This window comes from Miscanthus floridulus, chromosome 1 (genome assembly GCF_019320115.1).
Source record: "Miscanthus floridulus cultivar M001 chromosome 1, ASM1932011v1, whole genome shotgun sequence".
Taxonomy (NCBI): domain Eukaryota; kingdom Viridiplantae; phylum Streptophyta; class Magnoliopsida; order Poales; family Poaceae; genus Miscanthus; species Miscanthus floridulus.
Window position 1 is genome coordinate 194781856 of NC_089580.1, and position 27472 is coordinate 194809327.

The 27472-nt window shown below is 47.4% G+C and overlaps 1 pseudogene; it reads left to right on the plus strand.

The window, feature by feature from the left end:
- Positions 1–614: 614 nt before the first annotated feature.
- On the plus strand, positions 615–27472 carry LOC136507870 (E3 ubiquitin-protein ligase RZFP34-like; annotated as a pseudogene).

Genomic DNA, 27472 nt, shown 5'->3' on the forward strand with positions numbered 1-27472 from the left:
ACAACTGCGGTCCCCAACTAGTCCGACTTCCACTCAGGCTTAGAAACACCGCTTCTGTCTACCAGGAGTCGGTTTCGAAGATCATGCTATCCACTCCGATCTTGGAGGACAATCAGGAGATCCCTCTAACAGGCGTTCAGCAAGGCTTGGTCCTCTCCGCCACGTCAGAAGGGAAGATTGTACATTGGCCTGGCTACTTGGGAACCCATTTGATCCATCCCGAGTAGTCGGCATGATGGGACAGCTACCATATCAAGTCGACACTACGCTATCAGCCTTCGAGGAAGCGAGGACTACTGAGCTCCGCTCCGATGATCACCGAGCCCTGTACCAGCAGCACCATCAGCTGTGGGCACAGCCGGGAGGTCATTATGATCCCGTGACCAGACATCAATGAAGACGATGAAGAACTGGAGGATATCTCTAGCAATGCCCGGAGCACGCCCAATGAGCAGTGGCCTGCCTCTGGGAACAGAAGAAGGTTCTGAATTTCTTTACGAACCCTTTTCACACACTGCTTGTTTACTTTGTTTTTGTTCATTCAGGTGCATCGACCAAGGATATCTGAGTCTGAGACTAGAAAAGAAGAAGAACAGCAGGGAAAGGCGCGAGCAATGGACGGTGACGCCGGACCAGAGCGATACGGGTAACAGTAACACCAACATTTTCTCATGGCCATGGCTTAGCTTCTCTCCTCTCTGCAACCGACCTCTCTTTGCGATCATTTTCTTGTCGGGACCAAACACTCCCGGGACGCCAGGTGTGTGCACTACAGGAGGAAATGCAAGATACGGGCGCCGTGCTGCGGCGAGGTATTTGATTGGAGGCACTGCCACAACGAAGCCAAAGGTCAAGACCTCGCACTGTATCCTCTGAATTTTGGATGTTTCGAGCTTGTTCAAACAGGATACACCGATACAGATGAGTACCCGTACTATCATTCATTCACCCCAGTGGTATTAGCCTGATTTCCTCTTTGCAGGATTCACTGGAGGGCAGCGTCCATGACCGCCACGTGGTTCCCCGTCACGACATCAAGCTGGTCAGTGACAGGAGGCGTTGTTTTCTTGTCCTGGTCTACATAGTGAAATTTTTGCATTTTGGTCCCTTTTAAAAATATTTTTTACAAAAAGACCTATGCCAAAATATTTGCTGAAAATAGACCATTTTTAGGTGTCTTAGAACATGACGCCAAGGTATGAGGGTCGCGTCGACTGACACGACGCCGAGGTCTTGCCACGTCACGGACGACCCCAGTCGACGGCGACACGGTGGCGCATGGGGTCCGACACGTCGGCGTTGTGTCAGCCAACGCCACATGCCCAACCTCGGCGTGGTGGGACTACACGCCGAGCTATTGGCACCATCCGGCGCGCGGCCCAGGCGGCCCAACAACGCTTCGTGGCCCAATAGCTCGGCGCGGGGTCACTTAACGCCGAGCCACCAGACTCGGCGCGGCCCGACTCAACACCGAGGTCTAGACTCTTGAAGCCGCGCCGCGGCCCCCTTCTTCTTCCTCCCTCCATTCTGAAAGCGCCGGCTCTCTGTTCGTCTCCCCCACGGCCCCCACGAAACCCTAACCCCCAAATGCGACCCTAGGTGCCCGGATCTCGTCTCCCGAAGCTTCCTCGAGGTAATGGTCCCTCCCCTCCTCCAATCTATCCGCGTAGATGTGCTTGTATTGTCTCTAATCATGTGGAATCATGGGTGTATGTTGTTTTGGTATATGTGTATTTGCATTTGCAAAATATATGGCTTAGGTTAATTGAGTGCATTGTTGTTTAACTGTTTTATGTGCTGAACATGTTAGGTTAGTTTGGTTTCTAGTTATTTTGGTCATTAGGGTTATTTGTTTATTGTAGGTGTCATTAGGGTTAGTTATTTATTAGTCATTAGGGTTAGTATGTATTTTAGTTATTTGTTGGTCATTAGATTTCAATTTTTTATGACTAGAAATGATTATGTTGTTGGGGTTGAAAAAGATGAAATGATATATTTTAGTTTCTACTTATTGGATTGAAACTCGTATGATATATTGATATGTGACACTACTTGTTGTGTGATGGCTGTAGATGGATAAATTAGTGAGGTTGCATCATGGAGGCCGTATTGTTAGGACAAGAGATGATAGTTTAGAATTTCTGGACATGTGTGAGGAGTTGATGATTTTTTCTGAAACACCATCTTTGACCCAGTTAGTGGAGCGAGTGAAGGTTAAGTTAGGCTGGAATGAAGGAGACGTGCATGTTCAGTTTGAAGGTGTCATAGATGTTGGGTCGTCGAAGGGTCCTCGGATCAAGCGGTTGCTCAAAATTACAAGCGAGTCTGAATGGAATGATTACAAGGCAATTGTATTGGCCTCAGAAGTGCGATCTTTGGATTTAGTAGTAAGTAAGGAGTTCGGCTTAGGAAATGATAACTTTGAAGCATGCCCATCTTTCCCCGCTCACATAGGTTATGGTCCTTTTTCTGAAGAAGAAATACTTGTCACACAACTAGGCTATGGTGGTGGTGAAGTGTTTGGATCGCTCGAGCGTGTGGAGGTTGGTTTGAGGGCGGTGGAGATGAGGAGGAGAATGCGGTTGCTGATGGTGAGGGCAATCGTGATAGTGATGAAGAGGATGATGATTATGTAATTGGTGATGTAGAAGAAGGTTTGGACGATGCTAGCGGAGACTTTTCTATTGAGGATGAGCTTAGCGATGAAGATGATCTTAGTGGTGAAGAAGACTTTGGTGATGCTAGGGCTACGAACCATTTTGACATGGAGATAGCTGGAGATGATGAATCCTTCGTAGAGGAGATAGCCGAAGACTCTGATGACGATCGCCCTGTTGGTCGTCTCAATTTTAGGGAAATAGAGATATTGTCTAGGATCTTGCCTTGGAGAGATCCACTAGTTGGTGATTTCGAGGACCTTAGCCATGGTCACAGGGCAGTAGCTGATGGTGAGCCAAGTGATACAACAGTGCCTGATGTTAGCAGTTGCCTCATCATATGGAAGGGCATATTGTTTGATACCATGGATGAGTTGAAATCATGGTTGCAAGAGTACTCCATTGTACACAACCGACCTTTTAGGGTCATCAATTCATTCAAGGATAAGAGGTACACTGTTGCTTGTGAAGAACAACAGTGTGGTTGGAGAGTATGTGCTAGGAAGACGAAGGCAGGCAAATGGAAGATTACCTCAATGAAGCAACCATATGTTTGTGCCACTAATGAGGCAGAAGAGAACCATCTGCAGCTCAATTCTAGGTTCATTGCAAGGCAGTTATGCCCCGTGATGAAGCATATGCCAACCATTACGGTGTCCGCGTTGGTTGAGATCATCTTCCAACGGTATAATTACTATGTCAAGTATGGAAAAGCATGGAGGACAAAGCAGCGTGCACTGGAAATAATATTTAGAAATTAGGAAGAAGCTTATGAGCGCCTCCCTGTAATGTTGAACGCAATGAGGGCTGTAAATCCTGGGATGCACTTCGAGTATTTACCTAAGGAGGGTGAAACAAGGAATGGTAGCCAGGTATTTGGAAGGGCCTTTTGGGCGTTCGGGCAGAGCATCGAAGCATTCAAGCATTGCAGGCCCGTCGTCTCAATTGATGGGACCTTTCTTACAGAGAAATTTGAAGGAACAATGCTTGTTTGTATTGGGATAGATGTAGAAGACCAACTTGTGCCATTGGCCTTTGCGATTGTTCGGAAGGAGGACATGGATAGTTGGTGTTGGTTTCTCAGGCTAGTAAGACAAGTGGTAATTGGTCTGGGACATGATGTTTGTGTGATATCCAATAGGCATGCTGCCATTCTGAATGTCATAGAACAAGAGATTCCTGGTTACGGCCAAATACATCACCGGTGGTGCACCAGACATCTTGCTCAGAATCTTATAAGGCATGATCACACAAAGGACAACTTCAAATTATTTGAGGAGGTTTGTAGGCAGCAAGAGGTTCAATTATTCAAAGACAAGCTAGATGCCCTGAAGTTAGCCACAAATGTTGATGGTAGGCAATTCTTGAGCGAGTTGATGGCGTCGAAGGATAAGTGGTCACTTGCATATGACACCAGAGGTTGGAGATGGGGCTTCATGACTAGTAACATGGCAGAGATGTTCAATAGCCTTCTAAGAGGTTGTCGTGGTCTACCTGTGACTGCTATTGCCTCATTCACCTTCTACAAGTTGAATGCTTGGTTCATTTCGAGGAAGAAGCATGCGAGGTCTCTATGGATAGCAGGCAAAGCTTGGCCACTTTTAGCATCTTAGGAACTAGCTTTCTTAAAGAAAAAGTCTAAACGGCAGAAGGGTTCATGTTTCGATCCGATCAACCATGGATATGAGATTCTAGAGGGTGGTGGAACTAACATTGGTGGTGAAGACCGGGGTGCTCAAAAACATAAAGTAGTGATCAATGAGAATAAGTGTACATGTGGAAAACCGACCATATACCATAGGCCTTGCTCCCACATGATTACAGCCTGTCGCCTTAGACGTGTTGACGCTGAGGTCCCTCCCTGTATGGCCATGGAGTTCTCTTTGAGGAACCTAATGAGCACCTAGAATCCTCAGTTCGAGCCATTTCTTGACAAGAGTCAATGGCCTACTTATGATGGCCCCAAGTATATGGCTGATCTTGGTTTACTCTAGAAGAGTAGAGGACCTAGGCGGTGGAAGCGATTCAGGATGGACATGGACCGAGCCACGAAAGGTAGATCAACCACGAGTAAGGTTGGGACACATTTTGTAGAGGACACCTAAAAGAGCCGTTACTCTGGTTGCCATAAGACGGGCCACAATAAGAGAAAATGTCCTGAACTACTTAGACAACAGGTATCCACCAAGCTAGCTACTTGAACTGCTTTGTGTAATAGTGTATTGGTTTACTTTTGTTTTTTTATTGTTATGTTACTTCGTACCACATATACATGCTTTAACTTATACTAATGCTTTGGCATTCCTTATGTTGCAGGATGGATCGGTTCCACCTTCTTGATCCAAGGTTCGATGAGCACCACCGGGCTCGGAGGATCGAGAACGGAGAGGTATATTCAATAATTCGTATGAAACAGTGCATTGTTCATCTTTTGCTCTATAGTCCATGCTCTTTATAAAGTGACATGAACTAATACTTTTTCATGCTTGTCTTTTTTTTGCAGGTTTTGAATGTGCTGAGGCCAATGACACATGAGGCCTCTACGACCATGGTCTACGATGAGAGGTACACGCCCCTCCTAAAGCTGGCGAACCTTGCTATCGTTGCTCATGTTTGTCATCGAGGCACGCCACCTGTCGACGAAATATGGTCGGCAGTCCACCGAGGGGGGTGCCCGTGGTGGTAGATTGTCGGTAGACGGTGCGTGTAATCAGGAACCAGATGGTGACACAAGGCGCAGAGACAGCGATTTAGACAGGTTCGGGCCGTCTGATCGACGTAATACCCTACGTCCTGTGTCTTTGGTGTATTGTATTGAGATGTATATAGATTAACCTCTTTGGATCTGTCCTCTAGGAGACCCTTGCCCCTCCTTATATACTCTGAAGGGACAAGGTTACAAGTAAAGTATCCTATTTGGTACTATTACAATGTCTTGCGGTGCACGCCAAGCAGCGCCGTGCACGTCTTGATCTCACGGGTCGGGCCACCTCGGATGGTGCGGCCCATGTACCATCTTGTGGTACCCGGGGGTATATCCCCCACAGCTAGTCCCCGAGCGCCATGTATTCTGATGCGACACGCCGTTTCAACCTTCTCCGAACAGTGAGGCTTGAGTTCTTGACATCTCCGACCACTGTTGTCGCCGGAGAAGTAGGTTGTCCGAAGAATGTATGGTGCTCTTAAGAAGAAAGAAAAAGATTTCTGTCCCGGGAAGTGTGCCCACTTGTATTTCTAAAAAGAAATGTAAGTGCATCTTGAAGCGTAGCATCCTTGATCATCAGAGGTGTAGTGGTCGAAAAACAAGCACATTCACTGCAAGGTGAAGTGTGCCCACTTAGTCCCCAAGCCTGGTAGTAGGTGACGTAGGCACGTGGTGCCAGGGTCTAAAAAGAATTCCCAGTTAAGTTGTTTATACTCAATCGTCGTACAGGCGATACGAGATGTACCGGCAGGTGCATCGTACCGATATAGTCCCCGAGCTTGCTGGAAGGCGAGGTATGAGCCTTGTAGCAAGGTCTAAACGAGAAAGAATATCCCAACTGTATGCGAGTCGCCAGTCGCATGTAGTTGAAACGCAAAGTCCTCGAGCTGTGGTCGGAGAGTGGTCGAGGCAGTCCCCGAGCACAGGTCGAGGAGCGAGCGACGAAGTCCCCAAGCCGTGGTCAGAGAGTGGTCGAGGCAGTCCCCGAGCACAGGTCGAGGAGCGAGCGACGAAGTCCCCGAGCCGTGGTCGGAGAGTGATCGACCCAGCGGCGCTGACGGCGTTGATAGATCTGTGGCATCTAGAGACATAGCTTTCACCTACCATGTGGGGAGATGACAGCCACTCTCGAGGACGTTGCCATGATCCTTGGAGTCAAAATCCAAGGATTCCAAGTGATAGGAGACATGGAGTTTGAAGGATGGCAGCAGCAGATTGAGCACTTCTTGGGACGTCCCCTAGCAGCAGTTGAGGCTAGCAAGAAACGATGTAGCAGTGGGGTGTCCCTGAGGTGGCTTCGTCAGCAGTTTCAGGAGTGCCCACCCAACGTAGACGCCCAGACCGTGACATACTACTGTCGGACTACGTCCTGCACATGTTTGGTATGGTTCTCTTCCCTGACGGCACTAGAGACACGGTGTCCGAGATGTACATCCCGTGCCTTTGGAACTGGGAGGATGCCAGCAATAGGAGTTGGGGTGCGGCTATACTTGCCTTCCTGTACCGTCAGCTTTGCGAGGCTTGCCGCCGTCCTAGAGGCGCGCACGCTACAATGTCAGGGTGCATCACACTATTCTAGGTAATAAAGTAAAGTTGTACAAGTTTCCACTACAATTCAATGTTTTTTCTTAACAAAAGTGATTAACATGCAAGTTTCCACTCTTTTTTGTAGATTTGGATGTGGGAGAGGCTTCCAGTTGGGAGACCGCCTTAGCTTGACCCCCCACAACCTTGGTTTCCTCAAGGAGACTCAGTTGTCGCCCTACCATGGCACACCTCTACAAGCGAGCCCATGGAACTTACCACGTGTCACGCCACACGTACATCAGCTTCACCAACGAGCTGGACACCCTTTTGCCATAGCATGTAAGTTTCCCACCCTTTTGGCCTAATCGAGGATATGTGCACAAATTGAGCATTGACTAGTTGATGACGACATTGTGTACAGGTTGAATGGCGCCCATATTGGTGGAGGCAAGTCACAGATCTCAACTTGAGCTCCTTGTGCACGGCAGACGAGGACATCTAGATGATGAGGACCCCCCCTTATTTGTTTCTATACAGTGGAGTACCATCTCCCTCACCGTGTAGCATGGTAGTTTGGTAGGCTGCAGCCTTCTTCGCCCAAGGATTTCTCCACCGGTTGGCAGCTCCACAAGTACGTAACATGCAATATTTTGTTCATTTCACATGAATGAATCATTGAGTAGGCCTTCATATTGCCGCTATGGTGTAAAATTTGCAGGTTCAATAGACAAAAAAAAGAAGAAGATCACCAACTGGCAGCTGGAGCACCAGTGCTACATTGATGAGTGGATGTTGATGGAGCAGAACAACATGGGCATCCACGCCGTCCATCGTGACAAGGCATTCGATGATTACCTTGTTTGGCTTGGTCAACGAACAAGGCTTCAATTAAGGCCTGCTTGGACGGAGCAAGACATTACTGACATTGCGAGCGAGGATGAGGGCAACAACCCATATGACCAAGCTATCCGAGAAGGCAGGCAAGTTGAGATCGCCCCTGCGTTAGCCAGAGCTGTAAGTGATACAACTATTTCCATCTCTGAGGTCTTTACTGTGATGGAGACTTAAATTTTTGTTTTGTTGCATAGAGCACGAAGATAATGAGGACAACGGCCGAGCAAGGAAGGGCATTGATGATTCCTGTGGGCGATCCTGATGAGGCCTCCATGTTATGACAGCACATTTGGGTAGTCTCCTGTCATTCAGTTGATGTTACATCTTTATATAGTTTTGCGACCAACCCCACTTACTAATAGTGCTTTCAAAATGCAGCGTGCCATGCATCGCCTCCGAAAGGTAGCTGCACGCCTTGGATGTAGACGTGCCCCGGATGTGGTAGTCCCACAACAGCTTGGTGCTGGACCTTCTACTGCACATGTTGGAGGGACTTCATCTTCACATGGTGCACATGTTGGTAGGACTTCTTCTTCACATGGTGCAACAACTAGTGCAGAGGGTGGTCAAGGACATGGTCCTTATGATGATGAAGGAGAACACCAGGGAGAAGATGATGAAGGACAGGGAGAGTACTATGAGCATGAGTATGATGAGATTGGCATGTCCCAGCTTGAAGATGCACCCCAAGGAACTCAAGGCCCCTCTGGTTTTGGACGTCCACAGAGGACGCTCAGACCAGTGGATAGGTACACTCCAAGTACCTATCCGTTTGGGAGGGGAAAGCGTTACGCTCGTCGTCCATGTTAAGGTACATCTTTTGATATGGTAATCATGATACTTGGCTTAGATTTTAGCAAACACCAAATAGCTATGTGAAGGTAGTCTCATTAATGGTTTCTAACTTAGCTCAATATCCGCTAAAAGTTGTGAAAATGGACTACTATAGGAAAAAAGAGAGACAAGGAGAAAATGATGGAGCATTAGACAAGGAGCGAGCTAAAAGATCCAAAGACTTCATATGCTTCTTTTGTGCATGGACTATGTATGCATTGGACCTTATGTAATGCACTATGTATGGACCTTGTACTATGTTTGGACTATGTTGGATGATTGATGAAGCATATGTATGGACTATGTATGGATGTTGAATGTGTTGGACTATGTTGGATGTTGAATGTGTTGGACCTTATGTATGTATGGATGTTGAATGAATGTGTATGTCGGTGTGGTCATTTGTTATGTGAAATTCTATATGCTCATGTATTCTGTCATGTATTATGTGTATTATGTGTTATGTGTATGCTCAGTTCATTGTTTTTTGGTGAACCTAGGAGCTCAGCGTCAATTGAACACACGCCGAGGGTGGGCACCTCGGCGTTTAGTCAATTGACACCGAGCCGTTAATCTCGGCATGAAAATATTAAACGCCGAGGTAGGCGTGTGGCCTGACCCGACGAAGCCCGTGGCCCAAACATCAGCGTGGCTCGACTCGGCGCCTAGCTGTCCGATCTCAGCGTGGGCTGACTCAGCGCCGAGGTTTAGCCCAAACCTAGCATGGGCCATGGTGATCCAAACCCTAGGGTTGGTGTGGGGGTATTAACCCCTATACCCTTATGGCTAGGCTTGGGCCGGCCTAGATCAGGGGGTTCAGTCCACTAGAAGACGACGCGTAGTCTGGCCAACCTGTTCGGAATCCCGCGCAAGGAGTCAAGGCAGATTTGGAGATCAAGCAAGATCCTAGTCGGTTAGAATAGGAATCCTTATCCGGCCACCTATGGCAATTGTAACTGGCTAGGATTAATTTCCAGATCTATAACCCTACCCTCCGGACTATATAAGGTGGGCAGGGGACCCCTCTAAAAACATCTCTCATTGATATACAACAATACAATCAGACGCAGGACGTAGGTATTACGCCTTCTCGGTAGCCGAACCTGGATAAAACCTCGTGTTTATCTTGCATCACCTTCTTGTTTGTGGCTTGCGCATCTGTCTGCCGACAATCTACTATCTTGGGCATACCCCTAGATAGACTGCCGACCATATTTCATCAACAGTGGCGCGCCAGGTAGGGGGTGTGCGTACTGCTCTCCAAGCAAACAAGATGGTCATCATCCCCGGCTCCATGGCTACGCCAAACGGCCTCATGTTCACTGTCGGCCAGATCACCTCGACCATTGGTTCCGACGACTTCATCGCCATGACCATGGAGGAGGCGCGGATTCAATCTGCGTCAACCACTGCCTCACCTGCATCGGCTATGGCTCCAACCACAATGGGAACGGCTCCGACCATGGTGGATCTGGCTCCGACCACGGTGGATCTGGCTCCGACCATGGTGGATCTGGCTCTGACCACGCCCACATCATCTTCAGCCACGCCAACAACTCGTCGTCCGCTTCCTCGCTACAAAGGGAAGCAAATCGACAACACCGACCTGCTTGACTCCATCGATCGGGTCAGCACCAAACTTGCTGAAACCCTAGCTCTGGTAAGTTCAATTCAAAGTCAACCTAATGAGCAGGTAACCGCTACCCACAATAGATCTACCCAACCAGCTCGGGCCAGTCATCCTGCACGACTCAGTACGGATCTTGTTGTCACATCTACTCCTGAAGGGCGCTCCGCTCGTCACCAGCCAGCCTTCGCGATGAGTCTCTGGCTCTCCGAGTACGAAGCCTCGACGGAGAACTACCAGGCCTAGCCCTATGGCCTACACAACTTCATCAACATGGTCTAGATTGAGGATTATTGAGAAGGATCTGTCCACACAGTCCAAGAGGGTGGCTCCAGCTCCTCGTCTGGCATCGCATCTAATGCCTCCGTCCACACCGAGCTCCAGCATCATGACGATGAAGGCGTTGAATACGATCTGGATATCCCAGATCATGCCCTGGGGTTCCCACAATTCCTGTCTTTCCCACCAAGGCGAGGGGACTTGATCAATGTTGTCAGTAATGACGAACCATCGGTAGTTGGCAAAACAGAACAAGAAAGGCTTGCACGCGAAGCACACAATATTGACCGGTTTAATCGCTGACAAATCGAAGCCGAGGCAAAAGAGGAGGCACGACGCATAAGGGTCTAGCCACGTGACCTCAACAATGCCTTCGACAGGGTGGGGGACAAATAGGTTTTCAGGACTCCAAGCGCCAACGTAGCTGTTGCTATGGTGACAATGCAACGACTACCCAATACCCCGGAAACCCAGGTAGTTCACGATGATATACAAGCTTTTCTGACAGCTGCTATGGCTCAGACCGCAGAGATTGTAAATCAAGCCTAGGCTCCATCCGTCTCAGTCGAGTCAAGCCACAGCCACCAGTACTCAAGTCGCTCATAGCCACCAAACCAACGTGGCTCGTGCAACAACGACCCATCAGACAACCGTCAAGGTGGAAACAGTGGCCATGATGGTGGTCGGGACGTCAACCACCGTCGGGAGGACAACCACCGCGACGTTTAGGACAACAACCGCTGAGACAACCACAATAATCACCACGATAACCACGGTCGTAGGGTTAATTAGGATGGCTACCAAGATCGCCGTGATGGCAATAACGATCTCTGCCATTACCTCGGAGGACATGATCTGCGCGATCGCATCAACCAAAGAGGCAACGATCGTGCATCCCACGAAAGCTATCACCGTATGGAATATGATACTGCCCACGGCCCTCTGGGTTTGAAGCAGTTTACTCCATACCTTCGCCAAGTCATATGGCCCAAGAACTTCAAGCTCAAAAAACTTTAGAAGTACGACGGTAAGGAGAACCCCGAATTATGGGTCATGCTCTATGAAACTGTGTGTAGATTAGCCATAGCTGATGAGCACGTCATGTCTAACTACTTCCCAGTCATTGTTGGCCACGTAGGTCACCAGTGGCTGGTCAGCTTGCCGGCGAACTACTTTGATTCTTGGTAAGAGCTCAAGCAGGCTTTCATCAACAACTTTATTGCTACTTGCGAGCAACCCGACAACAAATATGATCTGCAGCAGATTCGAGACCGGAAAGATGAGCCACTACGCGAGTACGTCTGGCGTTTCTCGGAGATGCGTATCAAGGTCCCATCAATCTTCGACAACGAGGCAATCAAGGCTTTCATCACTGGTCTCCGCTTCCACGATGCCCTACGGGACAAGCTCCTCCACAAGAGACCTGAATCAGTCACAACGCTCCTGGCCACTGCTAAGAAATATGCGGACACCGACGACGCTAAAAAGATAATTATCGAAGAAGCAGCAAGGGTTCCACGCTTTGACCACCCACCACACCGCGACGACTACCGCAACAACCATGGTCGGAACGACAATTTTGACCGCCGCAACCAGCACAACGACTCCCACGACCACCGCGACCAACGTAATCAGCGGCGTAACCGCCGTGACGATTACAGGGGCAAGCATGCTCGGGAAGGCGACGACGAGGTCAACACCGTTAAAAAAGGTGGTGGATGTCGTAACTACGAAGAAGACTACGCCAAAGCATTGAAAGGGCCTTGCCAGCTCCATCCCAAGTCAAATCATACCATGGAGAATTGCCATGTTCTCAAGTCTATCTACACGCGTCAATAGGCTCTGGATACATCCGACAAGCCTAACGACATAGGGGAACAGCGCAACGAGGACAACGACAATGAAGACACAGATCTCCGTCACAAGTACATCAAGCCAACCGATCGCGTCCACACCATCATTGGAGGCAAAATGTCCATCAAGACCAAACGAGAACACAAGCTACTCGCCCGCGCCTGCTTGAACGTGGCCAACACCGACAACCTCATCGCCAATCCGCAGCTCCCTCCTTGGTATCACCATGAGATCTCCTTCAACAGGAAGGACCAATGGGCGGCAATACCTGAGCTAGGGCATTTTCCCCTGGTCCTCGACCCTTGTATCAACAAGGTTCAGTTCGACAGGGTGCTGATTGATGGCGGTAGTTCCATTGATATATTGTTCAAGAATAGTTTGCCAGCCCTGAAGATAACCTAGGCGGATCTCAAACCATACGAGGCACCGTTCTGGGGTGTTCTCCCCGGATAGAGCTCTACACCTCTTGGGCAGATCACGCTACCCGTGTAATTTGGGACCCCAGACCACTTCCACACCGACTACATCAACTTTGTGGTTGCTAACTTTGACGGCACCTACCATGCTATCCTTGGTTGACCATTGCTCACCAAGTTCATGGCCATACCTCATTACAGGTATTTGGTGCTCAAGATGCCTACCGAGAAAGGGGTTCTAACTCTCAGGGGCAATGTATATGCAACATATACCTACGAAGATGACAACTTCAAAATAGCAGAGGCTCACAACCTCTCTATTCGCATGGCTGAAACCATGCTCAATGCCAAGAAGACCTCAGCCAACCACCTGGAGATCCCAGAGCTGAAGGCTCCACGCAAGAACATCAAGTCCAAGGAGCACAAGGTGATCCAGCTGGTCGACGGTGATCCCAGCAAAACGGCCCTTATCAGGGCCAACCTGGATCCCAAATAGGAAGACGCACTCGTCAGGTTCTTGAGGAGCAACATAGATGTGTTCGCATGGAAACCTACTGACATGCCCGGTGTACCTCGGAGTTTGATCGAGACTCCTTGAATGTCAATGGCAAGGCCAAACCTATCAAGCAGAAGCTATGACGGTTCACTCGCGATAAGAAGGAGGTGATTAGGGTAGAAGTTACACAGCTTTTGGTAGCTAGATTTATCAAAGAAGTGTATCATCCAGAGTGGTTGGCCAACCCGGTTCTTGTACGCAAAAAGAATAATGAATGGAGAATGTGCGTTGATTACACTAATCTCAACAAACACTGCCCTAAGGACTCCTTTGGCTTACCTCACATAGATGAGGTCATAGATTCAACCGCCGATTGCGAGCTGTTTTCCTTTCTCGATTGCTACTCTGGTTATCACCAGATTGCTCTCAAAAAGGACGACTAGATCAAGACATCTTTTATCATGCCTTTCGGCGCCTACTGCTACATGACCATGTCGTTTGGGCTCAAGAACGTCGAGGCTACCTATCAATGCGCCATACAGGTCTGCCTCAAAGATGAGATAAAAGATGACCTCATCAAGGCTTATGTTGATGATGTAGTTGTCAAGACCAAGGAAGCACATACCCTTGTTGATGACCTGGCATGCACCTTTGCGGCCCTTAATACATTTCAATGGAAGTTAAACCCAAAGAAGTGCATCTTTGGTGTTCCTTCTGGTATACCGCTTGGCAATGTCATCAGTCACGATGGCATACGCCCTAACCCGGAGAAAGTCAAAGCTGTCTTAGACATGAAGTCGCCCAAAAAGGTGAAGGATATCCAGAAGCTTACCGGATGCATGGCTACTCTCAGTCGTTTCATATCAAGATTAGGAGAGAAAGGACTACCATTTTTCAAGCTGCTCAAAGCATCCAAAAAGTTTGAGTGGTTAGAGGAAGCAGACGCTGCCTTCACATAGCTGAAACAATACCTTACATCACCTTCGGTCCTCACTACTCCTAGAGAAGATGAAACTCTCCTACTTTACATTGCAGCAACTAATTAGGTGGTCTCCACTGCCATGGTGGTCGAGCGCGATGAGCCTGGCCATGCCTACAAGGTACAGCAACCAATCTATTTCATCAGTGAGGTACTCAATAAATCTAAGACCAGGTACCCACAGATTCAGAAACTGATCTACACCATACTGATAACATCCTGAAAGTTGAAACATTACTTCGATGGATATCGTGTGATGGTCATGACTGAGTACCCTCTGGGAGACATCATTCGCAACAAGGATGCAAACGGGCACATTGTCAAATGGGCAATGGAGCTATGCCCTTTCTCCTTGGAATTTGCAAGCCGTACTACAATCAAGTCTCAGGCACTCGTCGATTTGATCGTCGAGTGGACAGACTTAAGCACACCCGCCTCTCAGGGGCCCAATGAGTATTGGAAGATATACTTCGATGACTCTCTCAACATCGATAGTGTAGGAGCAGGAGTCCTTTTCATGTCACCATCCAAGGAGCAGCTCCGGTACGTCCTCAGGATTTATTTCCCAGCATCGAATAATGCTGCCGAGTACGAAGCATGCCTGTATGGTTTGCGCATTGCGGTCGAGCTTGGTGTCAAACATCTCTATGTTTATGGAGACTCGGCTCTGGTCATCAACCAACTCAACAAGGACTGGGACACAACCAGTGAAACGATGGATGCATACTGTAAATCGATCAGAAAGCTGGAAGGCAAGTTCTACGGCATCGAGTACGCACACGTGGTCCAAGACAAAAATCAAGCAGCAGATGCGCTATCAAAGTTAGGATCATCCTGAGCCAAAGTCCCACATGGTGTATTCATTCAAGACCTGCTCACGCCTTCCATCGAAAAGGAAGACCCCATGGTCGACAAGCTTCTAGACTAGCTATTGGTAGCTACGGTTCCGGCATCAAGCACCACCGAGCCACCTCCGACCACCAATGAGCCTGACTGGAGAGTACCTTTCATCAAGTACCTGATAGATGGTAGCGGTTACACTGATCGGACAGAAAACAAACGCCTGATGCGTCGCAGTAAGCAATACCTGCTCGTCGATGGCAAATTATGGCGTAAGAACGCAAAGGAGGAAATCTTGATGAAGTGTATAACCCAAGAGGATGGCAAACATCTCTTGGACCAAATCCACTCTGGCTCCTGCGACAACCATGTGGCCTTGAGAACACTGGTTGGCAAGGCTTTCTGAGCAGGGTTCTATTGGCCGTCAGCTATAGCCGATGCAGAGAAGCTAGTCTGCCATTGTGAGGGTTGTCAGTTCTTCACCAAGAGAATCCACGTACCAGCACATGAGATCCAGACAATACCAGCCTCTTGGCCCTTCGCATGCTGGGGACTGGATATGATCGGGCCCTTCAAACCGGCTCCTGGGAAATTCACATGTGTCTTTGTGCTGATTGACAAATTTTCTAAGTGGATAGAGTACATGCCTCTAGTATAGGCATCTTCGAAAAAGGCTGTCACATTCATCGACCAGGTCATCCACCGCTTTGGCATACCCAACAGCATCATCACTGATCTGGGTACTCAGTTCACCGGGAATGCTTTTTAGGACTTCTGCGATGAAAGGAGCATAGTAGTAAAATATGTCTCAATGGCGTATCCCAGAGCTAATGGATAGGTCAAGCGGGCAAACGGGTATGATCTTAGACGCACTGAAGAAGAGGATGTATAGAGAAAATGACAAAGCTCTTGGAAGATGGCTCAAAGAGTTACCAGCCGTGGTCTGGGGCCTCAGAACCTAGCCCAGTCGTAATACCGGCGTATCACCATACTTTATGGTTTACGATGCTGAGGCAGTGCTCCCAGTGGATATAGCCTTTAGATTAGCAAGGGTAGAGAACTTCGACAAAGACAAGGTCAATGAAGCGTGGGAGCTAGAAGTGAATAGTGCAGAAGAGAAGCGGCTTGATTCTTGCGTACGTACAGCCAAATACCTTGCTGTTTTGCGCAGGTACTACAACAAGAACATTAAGGAATAGTTCTTCGTGGTTGGGGACCTGGTCCTGAAGTGGAAGACGAATCAGGCTGGTGTCCACAAACTCGAAACTCCATGGGAAGGGCCCTTCATGATCAAGGAAGTCACACGACCAACGTCTTACAAGTTAGCTCACCTGGACGATACGGACGTACCCAATTCATGGCACATCAACAAGCTTAGACATTTCTATGCTTAACTACTAAGATATGTACTCCTCTTGTACTTTTGATTTAATTCAATAAAGCTATTATGATTTCTCCAACCACTCTAATGTGTCACTTCGAAGTCTATGGTTATTCTAACTCAACCAGTCAAAACTGACCACCATTCCTTCCTGGGTTTTTGGAGCAGGCCCTGTCTCTGGTTGCTCCCAACGCGTGCATGGGATCTGCTCTCTATGCTACGGGTGATCGGCAGGTCCCCTCTGGTTTGACTTGTCTGCGTCTACGTGTGCTCAGGCTACGCACCTCACACTCCGACTACATGGCAAACCAAGGCCGTACAAACCTTTTAGGATGACATGTCGACTAAACTAGTACAACTAAACAGAACGCTAACATGTTATCACTTAGTTACACCAACACGAGATCCAAGCTTAAATACATTTTCCACAAAACAAACAAGCTTATACTAATATACAGTTACGTTATTACAAGCTTGCCTGAAAAGGTCTAAGTTTACAATAACACAACTACATCTTCTTCTACAGCTATAGCCTATATTATTGGCTGGTCGGGTCATGCGGCACCTGCTGCTCGCTGGGCCTGACATCGTGCTCAAGTCCCAGGGACTCTTGTACTGGTCGAGCTGAAGAAGATGGCCCCGCCGATGCCTGGCTGGTTGAGACCGCAGGCTTCGCCGGTTGGCTCAAAACTGATGGCGTTTCTAGCTAACTTGTTGATGGCATACCCTATACAGGTGCTGTCCCGCCTCCACACAAGTTAATGTCGCCAATTATTTTTGTCGACAAGTCCAGCTGGGTCATCCGAAGCTCCTCAGCCTTGTCTGGATCTACCTCCTTTGGGTATCTAGCCTCCAAGCGCTTGAGATCGATCAAGGGGTAGTGAGCACGTACTATGCTTAGCACATATGCGCCTGTGTACTCACCCGCCTCCTTCATGAACTCTTGGAACCATCCCCATGCCTTTCGGCATCTATTGACCAGTCCGAGCTATAGCGTCCTTGGCACGTCCTCCGTAAGCGCTGGGTCGATAAGGTTGAGGACTGGCAAAATGCCCGTTGCCACATCCTGGCACCAGTTTTTCCATGTGTCCCGATCCTCGGTGATCTCTTGGCATCACGCCTTCCAGCCATCATGATCTTTCATCATGGCTTGTAGATGCTTCTTGGCATTGACTTTTAAAACTGCAAACCGCACAAGACATTAAAACATCATACCATGACAAGATAAGGTGGGAAACAAAAGTGAGCAAAGGGGTCTGGAACACTTACTTTTCAGTTCCTCTTTCATCTTGGTCGTGTGGTCCCGGAGCTACGACTGGTCATGCGCCAGTTTCCTGTTGTCCTCCTTTAGGCAATCACACTCTATGACCGCACGACTATTCTCCTCTCAGAGATGGACTACTTTGGCTTCTAAGCCTGCACTATGGCTGTTACTACCAACAATGCAACAACACTTGTCATGCAATCATTGTGATAAAGTAACTACTTACTTGTTTTTTCCTGCTCTTTGTTACTGAGTTGGACGACCAAGTTCTGGTTCTGCGCCTCTTGCTCCGTCCTCTCATGGTTGGCGGCTTCAAGTTGGTGGCGCAAGCGTTCCACTTCGGCCGCCAGTTCTTTATTGCTTGCTGTGATCCCCTCAATCTGGTCGAAGCATTTCTTGCGGTACCTTGCGGTCTTCATTAAGTCCTACATGAAAAAAGCTAAGTAAGATAGTATGACTAGATGGCAAGATCAGGTGGTCAAGCAAAGCATACCTGGACTTCCGTCACTAGTCGTTTCGCCGCTCGTTCAACTTTCATGGTCTCTTCGACCATTGGGATTTCCTCATGAACAACCCATTGGTCGTTCAGCCAGCGCGACACATATACATGTTGTCATCTATCCTGTGGATGGCCCAGCACCTCTTCTACTTCGTCCTCTTCAGCCTCTTCTTCGGGTATCGGTGCTGGTCCGAAGTTGGCAGCTTTTACGATCACTATAGCCTTCCCATAGGCTGCAGCATCGATAAACGTGTCTGTGCTCTCGCCTCCGTCCGCTGCTCCTCGGTCTGACCCATTACCCTTGGTGCTGAAGTGTCGCCCTCAGCAGGGTTAGTGCTCGGAGCACTTGCGCTTGGCTCGGCTCTTCTCTCGACCCCCTACTCGGGGACTGTTGTCTGACCGCTTGTGGTCTGAGGTTCCGGTGGACCTTCTGCTATGTTTTCCTCCATGGTCGGCTGCTGCGTAGTCTTCTCTGCAACTGTTGCTGGAGCCATGCTGCTCTCGGCTAGTTGATCCAAATTTTCGATGGACGCCGACCTAGTACATCCAAGATAAGTTCAGAAGGCAACCATAGTCAATAAAAAATTGCAAGCTTATATCAAAGTTACAAATACTTACATGTTGGAAGCGTGGAATGATGTGGCAAAGGCACATCTCTTCGGTCGTGCTTGCTCCATGTGTTGTGCAGGTGACACCTGGTCTCCTTCTACATCCAGCACTAGCGCCGGGGCTTGGTGCTCGACCCCTTCGCCGCTTGTCCTCTGCGATGCAGTGGTCGGCGATGCGGGTCCCACCGGCACGGAGGAGCCACATTGCTTCGTTGACTCCAGTTGCCTCCTCCTCTTTCGAGGGACAAGTCAAAAGATGTCTTCATCCTCTGTTTCATCGTCTGACAATGTAAAGATCACCTGACGAGGCTTGCTGGCCGCCGACCGCTTACCAACAGCTTTGGCCGCTGTCTCCTCCCCAACTCCGAGCACGGTCCAGTCGACGTCTTTGATCTCGGCGCTGGTCTAGGCGGTTGGGCCGACAACTTGCGGCCAATCTACACTAGGGGGTGGAGACACGAACACTGTTGCTCTATCCTGGCCATTAATCTGGGAAACACAAAGGAGATAACACAGTAAGTTTCTCTTACAACATAAAACTACGGGTACAAGGCAGGATGATTTACCTTTGGGGGAGGTCGAGCAAGCTTGAAAGCGTGCTCAATGTCGCTCAATCTGACATAATTTGGATGAGTTAAGTTAAATAGCTCTCCAATTCTGGCTCTGACTTCGATCTTGTCAAGCGCCTCCTGCCTTGTCCTCATTGGGTCTGCACTACCTTGGTACTCATAGCCGGGATGTACCCTCCTCTGGTAGGGCTGAATCCTTCAGCTGATGAAGTTCCCGACCATGCTCGGACCATCTAGTTTCTTCCATGAGATCATCCCAAGTAGTTCTGGGATCTATTTCAGGTGCCCAGGCTTCTCAGACCAGCTGGTCCTCTTCTTCGGAATGAACCCCACGTCGCACAGTGTGATCGTGTTCGGCTCTTTGTGGATGTAGAACCACTTCTTGTACCAGTCATCAAGCGATGTGTTCCAAGGGTAGTGCAGGTACTGGACCTTCATCCTGTCATGAAGGTTGAGGTACACACCTCCGGCTATCTTTGAGCCGCCGCTTCCTTTCTTCCATAGACAGAAAAGATGGCGAAAGAAGTCAAAATGGGGCTGGAAGCCACCATACGCTTCGTAAAGATGAATGAAGGTGGAGACAAGAAGAATCGAGTTGGGATGCAGATTGCAAATCCCAATCTCGTAATACAGACAGAGCCCCTGAAGGAAAGGGTGCACTAGAACCCCAAAACCCCGCTTGAAGAAATCTTTGAAAACCACAATCTCACCTGGTTGTGGATCGGGGTACCCCTCGCCCTCCAGTGCCCGCCATCCTGTGAGTTCCTTGTTGTGGAGTACTCCCATGATGATGAAGTCTTCGATGGTCTGCTCGTTGCTTCTTGACTTCCACCACTCCTTCTCCATGACTCTGGTTTTCTTCTAGGCGTCACTTTTCGCCATGAATCTGGCCTTGCTGATGAAAGCAGATACGGTGGATGAGGGATTGGTGATGATTTTAGAGGTATTAGGGTTGGCAAGAGGAAGAAGAAGGCTGCGGTGGCGAATGGTAATGGGGTTCAGTAAAAAGTAACTTACCAATCCTATACTATATTTAACCAAGAGTTCCACTGTTTTGTCTGCCCGAGATTCTTGGGAGACGTGCGCACGCGCCGTAGATGGTTGTTTTCACAACCTCGAGATCTATGCCAATATATGCGCCTCTTCGTTATCAGTGTGAGAGGGCCCACACTAACGCACCTCCTTACAGGTGCCAAGTGACTGTTTGCTTGAAAGGACAAGAAGGCAGTATGACGTGCTATACCCGTCCACTTTTTTGACTAGACGTGTCAGATTGGACTTGACAGAGTAAGAAGATAAATAAATACACCAAATAATAGTACAAGTGGTATTTGGTTCTTCGCCGCACATCTCGTGCTCAGGGATGGTCCAGACCACTATTGTGCTCGGGGACTGCCCAGACCACTACCGTGCTCGGGGACTGCTCCGACCACTACCGTGCTTAAGGACTATTCTGACCACTGCTCGGAGACCGCTCTCCTCGGCTACATGTGATTTGTACTTACATACAGTCGAGAGGCATTTATTTGGACCTTGCTACAAAGCTTATACTTCGCCTTCCAGCAAGCTGGGGGACTACATCGGTACGATGCAGCTTCCGGTGCATCTCGTATTGCTTGTACGACGATTGGATTTTTAACTTCAGTGGAAATTCTTTTTTAGACCCTGGCACCACGTGCCTACGTCACCTACTACCAGGCTCGAGGACTAAGTGGGCACACTTCACCTTGCGGTGAATGTATTTATCTTATCGACCCCTACGCTTTGACTGATTACCAGAATTACTATTGTCCAAGGGTCACTTACATTTCTTTTCAGAAATACAAGTGGGCACACTTGATAAGGAAAGAAATCTTTTTCTTTTTTTCTTTAGGAGCACCATGCATTCTTCGGACAACCGGAATCTTCGGCTATAATTGTGGTCTACTGCTCTCTAGAATGCTGGCGCATTCGATTGATCAATGTTTCAAGCAGTTGGAGATGACATGAAGACGGATCGCATTAGTCAAAGGAGATCGAACGTCATGTCACAACATAATACATGGTGCTCAGGGACTAGCTATGGGGGTATTAACCCCTATACCCTTACGGCTAGGCTTGGGCCGACCCGGATCAGGGGGTTCGGTCCACTAGAAGACGATGCGCGGTCCAGCCAACCTGTTCGGAATCCCACGCAAGGAGTCAAGGTAGATTTGGAGATCAAGCAAGATACTGGTCGGTTAGAATAGGAATCCTTATCCGGCCACCTATGGCAATTGTAACTGGCTAGGATTAGTTTCTAGATCTATAACCATGCCCTCCGGACTATATAAGGCGGGCAGGGGACCCCTCTAAAAAACATCTCTCATTGACATACAACAATACAATCAGACGCAGGACGTAGGTATTACGCCTTCTCGATGGCCGAACCTAGATAAAACCTCGTGTTTGTATTGCGTCACCATCTTGTTTGTGGCTTGCGCATCTGTCTGCCGACAATCTACTACCTTGGGCATACCCCTAGGTAGACTGCCGACCATATTTTGTCGACAGTTGGCGTGGGCCGACTCGACGTCGAGCCTTAGCCCAACACTTCACGTAAACGGCCGAGCCAAACCCTAGGGTTGGCGTGGGCTGAATCAACGCCATGGTCTACCTCGGCGTCGTCCGACTTGACGCCGAGCCTATAAATCATAAAAAAGAAAGAATAAAGTATTAAAGACAGAGGTCTTCTAAACCTTTGGTATAGGTTGAAATCCTATTTGCATGATTCAAATGAAAAATCTTTCTCAACGATTCCTCTTCTACTAACAAGAGTTATACTAATAAGAGTAGACATGCTATATTTATGTTTGTTCCTGTAGGAAAAACCGAAGGTTGGTTTGATTTCAATCCCCTATTTTTAGAGAGAGTCAAATCTTTTTTAGTTTGGGAATCAACCATAGTACATGAAACTTAGAGATAGGTAAACTATAATTTATGAAATAGCGAATGCACAACAATTACACTCACATCAAAACTAACAATGGCATGTCGCAAACTAAACCTAGCATGCCTTAGGGAATTGAAAGAAACAAGTGATACAGACGTTGCAAAGGTACTACGATTACACACTCACATGAAAACTAACAATGGCATGTTGCAAACTAAACCTAGCATGCCTTAGGAGATTGAAAAGAACAACTCATACAAGCATTCCACATTCGGATTGACTAACAAAGGTTGGTCCTAATAATGCTCCCACATATTGAACTGAGTTGCGCTTCCCCATAGTATCCTCCAGTTGACGGCGGCGGTGGCGGTGGCGGTGGAGAAGGAGGCCCGTGCTTCTTATGGTACGGGCACTGGTAGTACGGATTATTGCATAGTGCCTCCTCTACATCATTGCTGTTGTCGTCGTCCAACTTGTCCCTATTACCACTTCTAGGGCCATACTCTAGGTCAAAGATGCGTCCCTATAGATATGTGATGTACTGTTGATGGGGATAGATAGGAGGAGGGTCGACCCATCTAGTGAAGCCACAGTTATCTGGACAGCTTGAATCCTAAAAACCCATCTACCAGTAAGTACTACTACAAACCAAATGCAAATCTAAAAAAGGAGAGAGTTCAAAGGAAATACAAATCCTCGCAGGCATTTGAAGAAACAATGGCCTCCACCGTCACAGTCGTTGTACATCTGCACAACGCAATCCAAACCGTGGCGGCATTTTGGCCAATCTTCAATGCGCTTGTCGTATGATCTAAGAGGTCTCTCATGGGTGAAGTCACTCTTCCTCTCCAAAGGAAATTCCTCTATTGGTTCTTCAAAAGAATCAGGACCCAGAGAATCCTCCCACACAATCCGAGGTCCCTTCCTCACCCCCTTTCCTCTCCCTCCGCCGAAACCCTTTTCACTCGAGGAACCTCTGCTCGACATTTGCTAAAACTAAACCAGAAAACAAGTTGTGTGGATGTGGAGCAAGACATGGAGCACTATATACAGAGATGAAGGCAGGTTCACCATGAATGCTACTTGACAAAAAACTTGTGTGCATACTCATTTATTGAATCTACAAAGGCTAGATGCTTCATCTGAAAAGCCTACAACCATGATTGGTCATTTCATCTAAAAAGGCTACACCTGTGTTTTGTCACTTCATCTAAATACAGTACATCACTCTAATATTAATTCATTGCGTATACGGATACAACAGTAAACGAATCTAGGCTTTTCAGTGAGTTTTCAAATAGACTTTTCATTGACTGCAAGAGTACTTGTAGCCCTTTCAGTGACTGCAACAGCACAAGTAGCCTTTTCAGTGATACAAACAGTAGCACTATAGTCCTAGGATAGTTAACGAAGTACAGGGCATAAGACCATCTAAAATAAAAGCATAGTGCATTACAATATAATAAAAAAGTCCAGGGAATAAGTTCATCTGAAATAAAAGCAGAGTGCATTACAACATAGTAAAAAAAGTCCAAGGCTACACGACATCGCTCATGAATAAACCAAATACCTACTGAGTGGAACGATGCCACTTTCCCTTCCTCTGGGCATCGGGATTCTCCTCCATCACTGCCTTCGCTCGGCGCACACGCTCAAGCTTCTTCTCCTCTCCGCCCTGTACGCAGCAACACGCCTCCTTTCCTCCTCTTCCTTATGCTCCTTTTCTATAGCCTCCTGTCTGCGTCTCTGCTCAAACCTCTCCTTAACCTCCGCATCCCACTCCTTCAGGCCTTCTAGATGCTGCTTGTTTGACTCCTTGATCTCAGTGTCAATCCACTGCTCAAAGTCACACAGTGGTGGAACGGTTTGCAAGAAAAACAAATTGTTACAAAACAAATAAATAAGCAATACTTAACATCAGAAGAAAATTAATTAACACACAATAAAAGTTCCTCACAATCGATGCACGACGTTGTTGCTTTGTAGGTTCCCATGCATAATTGGGACACATCTAGTACCTCTGTCTATATGTTTCCTCATCTTCAGAGATGTCTACCTTGCAAGGATCACCATAAAAGCACATGGGTCGAGGAACACCTTCAGGGAGAGGCTTTAGGTCGTAGGGATTTGCCCTCTGACGACCATAGCTACAATTGAAAGAATTTAGTCATATTAACGGAGAACAAAACCTAAACCTAGGGTTTTCTATTTGTTACATAAATAATGAATAAACATTGGGATTACCTTGGAATACGAGCTTTACCACGCCTTGGCATCCTAACATTACGTAGAAAAAAATCAATCCAAAGTACCTTGCAACCAATGTAAAGCTACTAACACTAAATCACCATACCTCCCAAATAAGCTTTTCATTACAAACCCTAAGCAAATCTGAATCCCAACAAACACAAAATTTAACTCAATGATTATAAACTAGAACATATACAACAACAACAACAACCATACATTTGGGTCATTCAATCATTTGAACCACCATACATTGCACGAATGACATGAACATGAACCAAACCTATAATGCCAGGTTAAAAAAAACACAAACAACCGAATCTAAATGGATGAAATGAAAGAGGGGAAAGAGGAGTACCTTGGCAAAACGTCAAAACCCTCGATCTGGCCTCCCAAGAGCTGGATTTAGGATTTAGGGTTCGTGGGAAGAGAGAGGGAGTGGGAAATGACCACCTGTTGGTTCTGAATGGAGGGAGGAGGAAGAAGGGGGCCGCGGCGCAGCCTCAACTGACCGAACCTCGGCGTTGAGTCGGGCCACGCCGAGGTTAGCGTCTCGACGTCAGCTGATCGCATGCCGACCTCTTGGCCCATGAAGCGTTGTTGGGCCGCCTGGGCCGCGCGCTGGATGGTGCCAAGAGCTTAGCTTGACTCCCCACCGTGCCGAAGTTAGGCATGTGGCATCAGCTGACACGACGCCGACGTACTGGGCCCCATGCGCCAGCCCCAGAGTCGTTGGTGACGTGGCAAGGACTCGGCGTCGTGTCAGTCGACGCCGACCTTCATACATCGGCGTGATTTCCTAAGACGCTTAAAAATTGTCTATTTGTAGCAAAAGTTTTGGCAGGAGTCTTTTTGTAAAAAATATTTTAAAAAGGGACCAAAATGCAAAAATTTCACGTCTACATACATGAGACTTCAAAAGAACCTATATTCACATTCACACAACAAAATAAATAATATGGCATACAGATTAGCTTGCTCTTCACTTCTTCTGTTCTACCCAGTTCGCTTGGCTGATAAACCATGACTGAAAGTACTATTGGTTGATTTGCTGTGAGAGAAAAATACCGTTCATTGGCTGAAAAAATACGGCTTATAAGCCAAGCGAACAGGGCGACGGATACCGGTCACTGTCTCTTTCTTTTCTACTTTATAAATAATCTTCTGAATAATTATGAGCCTCCTCTGGCAGTGGCATACGGTGATACTACTCCTACCTTTCTGCTTTTTTTTCTGAACATTACAGGGTTTTTTTTCGACAACAGTGAACATCACAGGTTATCTGCTCTCTCCGCAATAAAGAACAGGATGTAAGTTTCCTGATGAATCAGAAATAGTGTTTTTCAGGTGATGTTGGCGTTACCTGCGCGTCACATGAATATCATTTCATTTGTTGACAGGTACAACAAGATTGTTCAAATTGTGGAGCATGTCTCGGTAAATACTTCTGCGCGAAATGCAACTTCTTCGGTGATGATGTAAGCTCGTTTTTGAAGTATTAAGCGAAGTAGCTGATGATTTTATGCGCTAATTTGGACATAATTTCAGAAGTATTCCATCTTCTGTTTTCTCCGGTTTTGTGTCGTGTTCACTGACATTTCAGGTATCAAAGAACCAATTTCACTGTGATGGATGTGGCATATGTAGGCAAGTAGTATTAAATCTTGAATAATGCCAGGAACCTTCCGAAATAGCAACCACCTGTTTTCTCCTATGAGTCCTAAGCTATAATTGTTTTTACAGAACTGGTGGTGCAGAAAAATTCTATCACTGTGACAAATGTGGTATGCTTGTTTTCAACTAAGTATTTTGTTCATTTCTTCGAGCAAGAACTAGGTATTTTTAAAGTCCCTGTGAAAGTTTGAACTACCGGTGGGTATGTTCTATTCTATTACAGGTTGCCGCTACACCTCTCTGTTGAAGGATTCTCACCGCTGCGTGGACAGAGCTATGCATCACAACTGCCCCGTATGCATTGAGGTGAATAAATATATACTTTTCAAAGAGAGCATGAGCATCTCTACATCTCTTGAAGTAGATAGACAGATAACTCATCTCCTAACCAACTTCTGCCCCAGTATCTACTCGACTCGACGAAAGCTATCAGCGTGCTCCATTGCGGACACACACGATTCACCTGGAATGCCTGTACGAGATGAGAGGGCATCAGCAGTAAGCCTCCACTTGACACAGGGACTCATTTACCCAATGTGTTTACAGACCGTGGCCATCCCAGCTAATCTAATGCTAAACTACCATTTTCCTCAGGTTCTCCTGCAACATATCGGACATATGGCAAAAGCTGGATCAAGAGGTACAGCTTGCTTTTCCATTGACGCAACTTATCATGTACTCCCTCTGTCCTAAAATAAGTGACATTTTTTTACTTTTAATCTTCTTGTTTGACCGTCTGTCTTATTCAATTTTTTATGTAAATAATAAAATAAACAAGTCATTATTAAAGTATATCTAATGATAAAAATAAATCATAATAAAATAAATAATATTTATAAAAAAAATTGAATAAGACGAACGGTTAAACAAGAAGTTTATAAGTCCAAAACGTTACTTATTTTGGGACATAACACAATCCAAGTAACTCTTCCTTCCCTTGTGCCCGCGATTTATCAGAAGATGGTATGGACACATTCTTTAGAGCAGGCTCTCTGTCTCCCTTGGGTCCTCTGTCAAATTGGCAGCCTTCAGCCCTGTGCTGATGGTTTGTTGATTTGTTCCTGGGTTCACATTCAGATATGGATCATTTGCAACGACTGTGGCATGACGTCGAACGTGCAGTTCCACATCTTGGCGCACAAGTGCCCTGGGTGCAGCTCTTACGACACCCGGCAGACGAGGGGCGATCCAGCTGTATGTTCCATAGTTTGA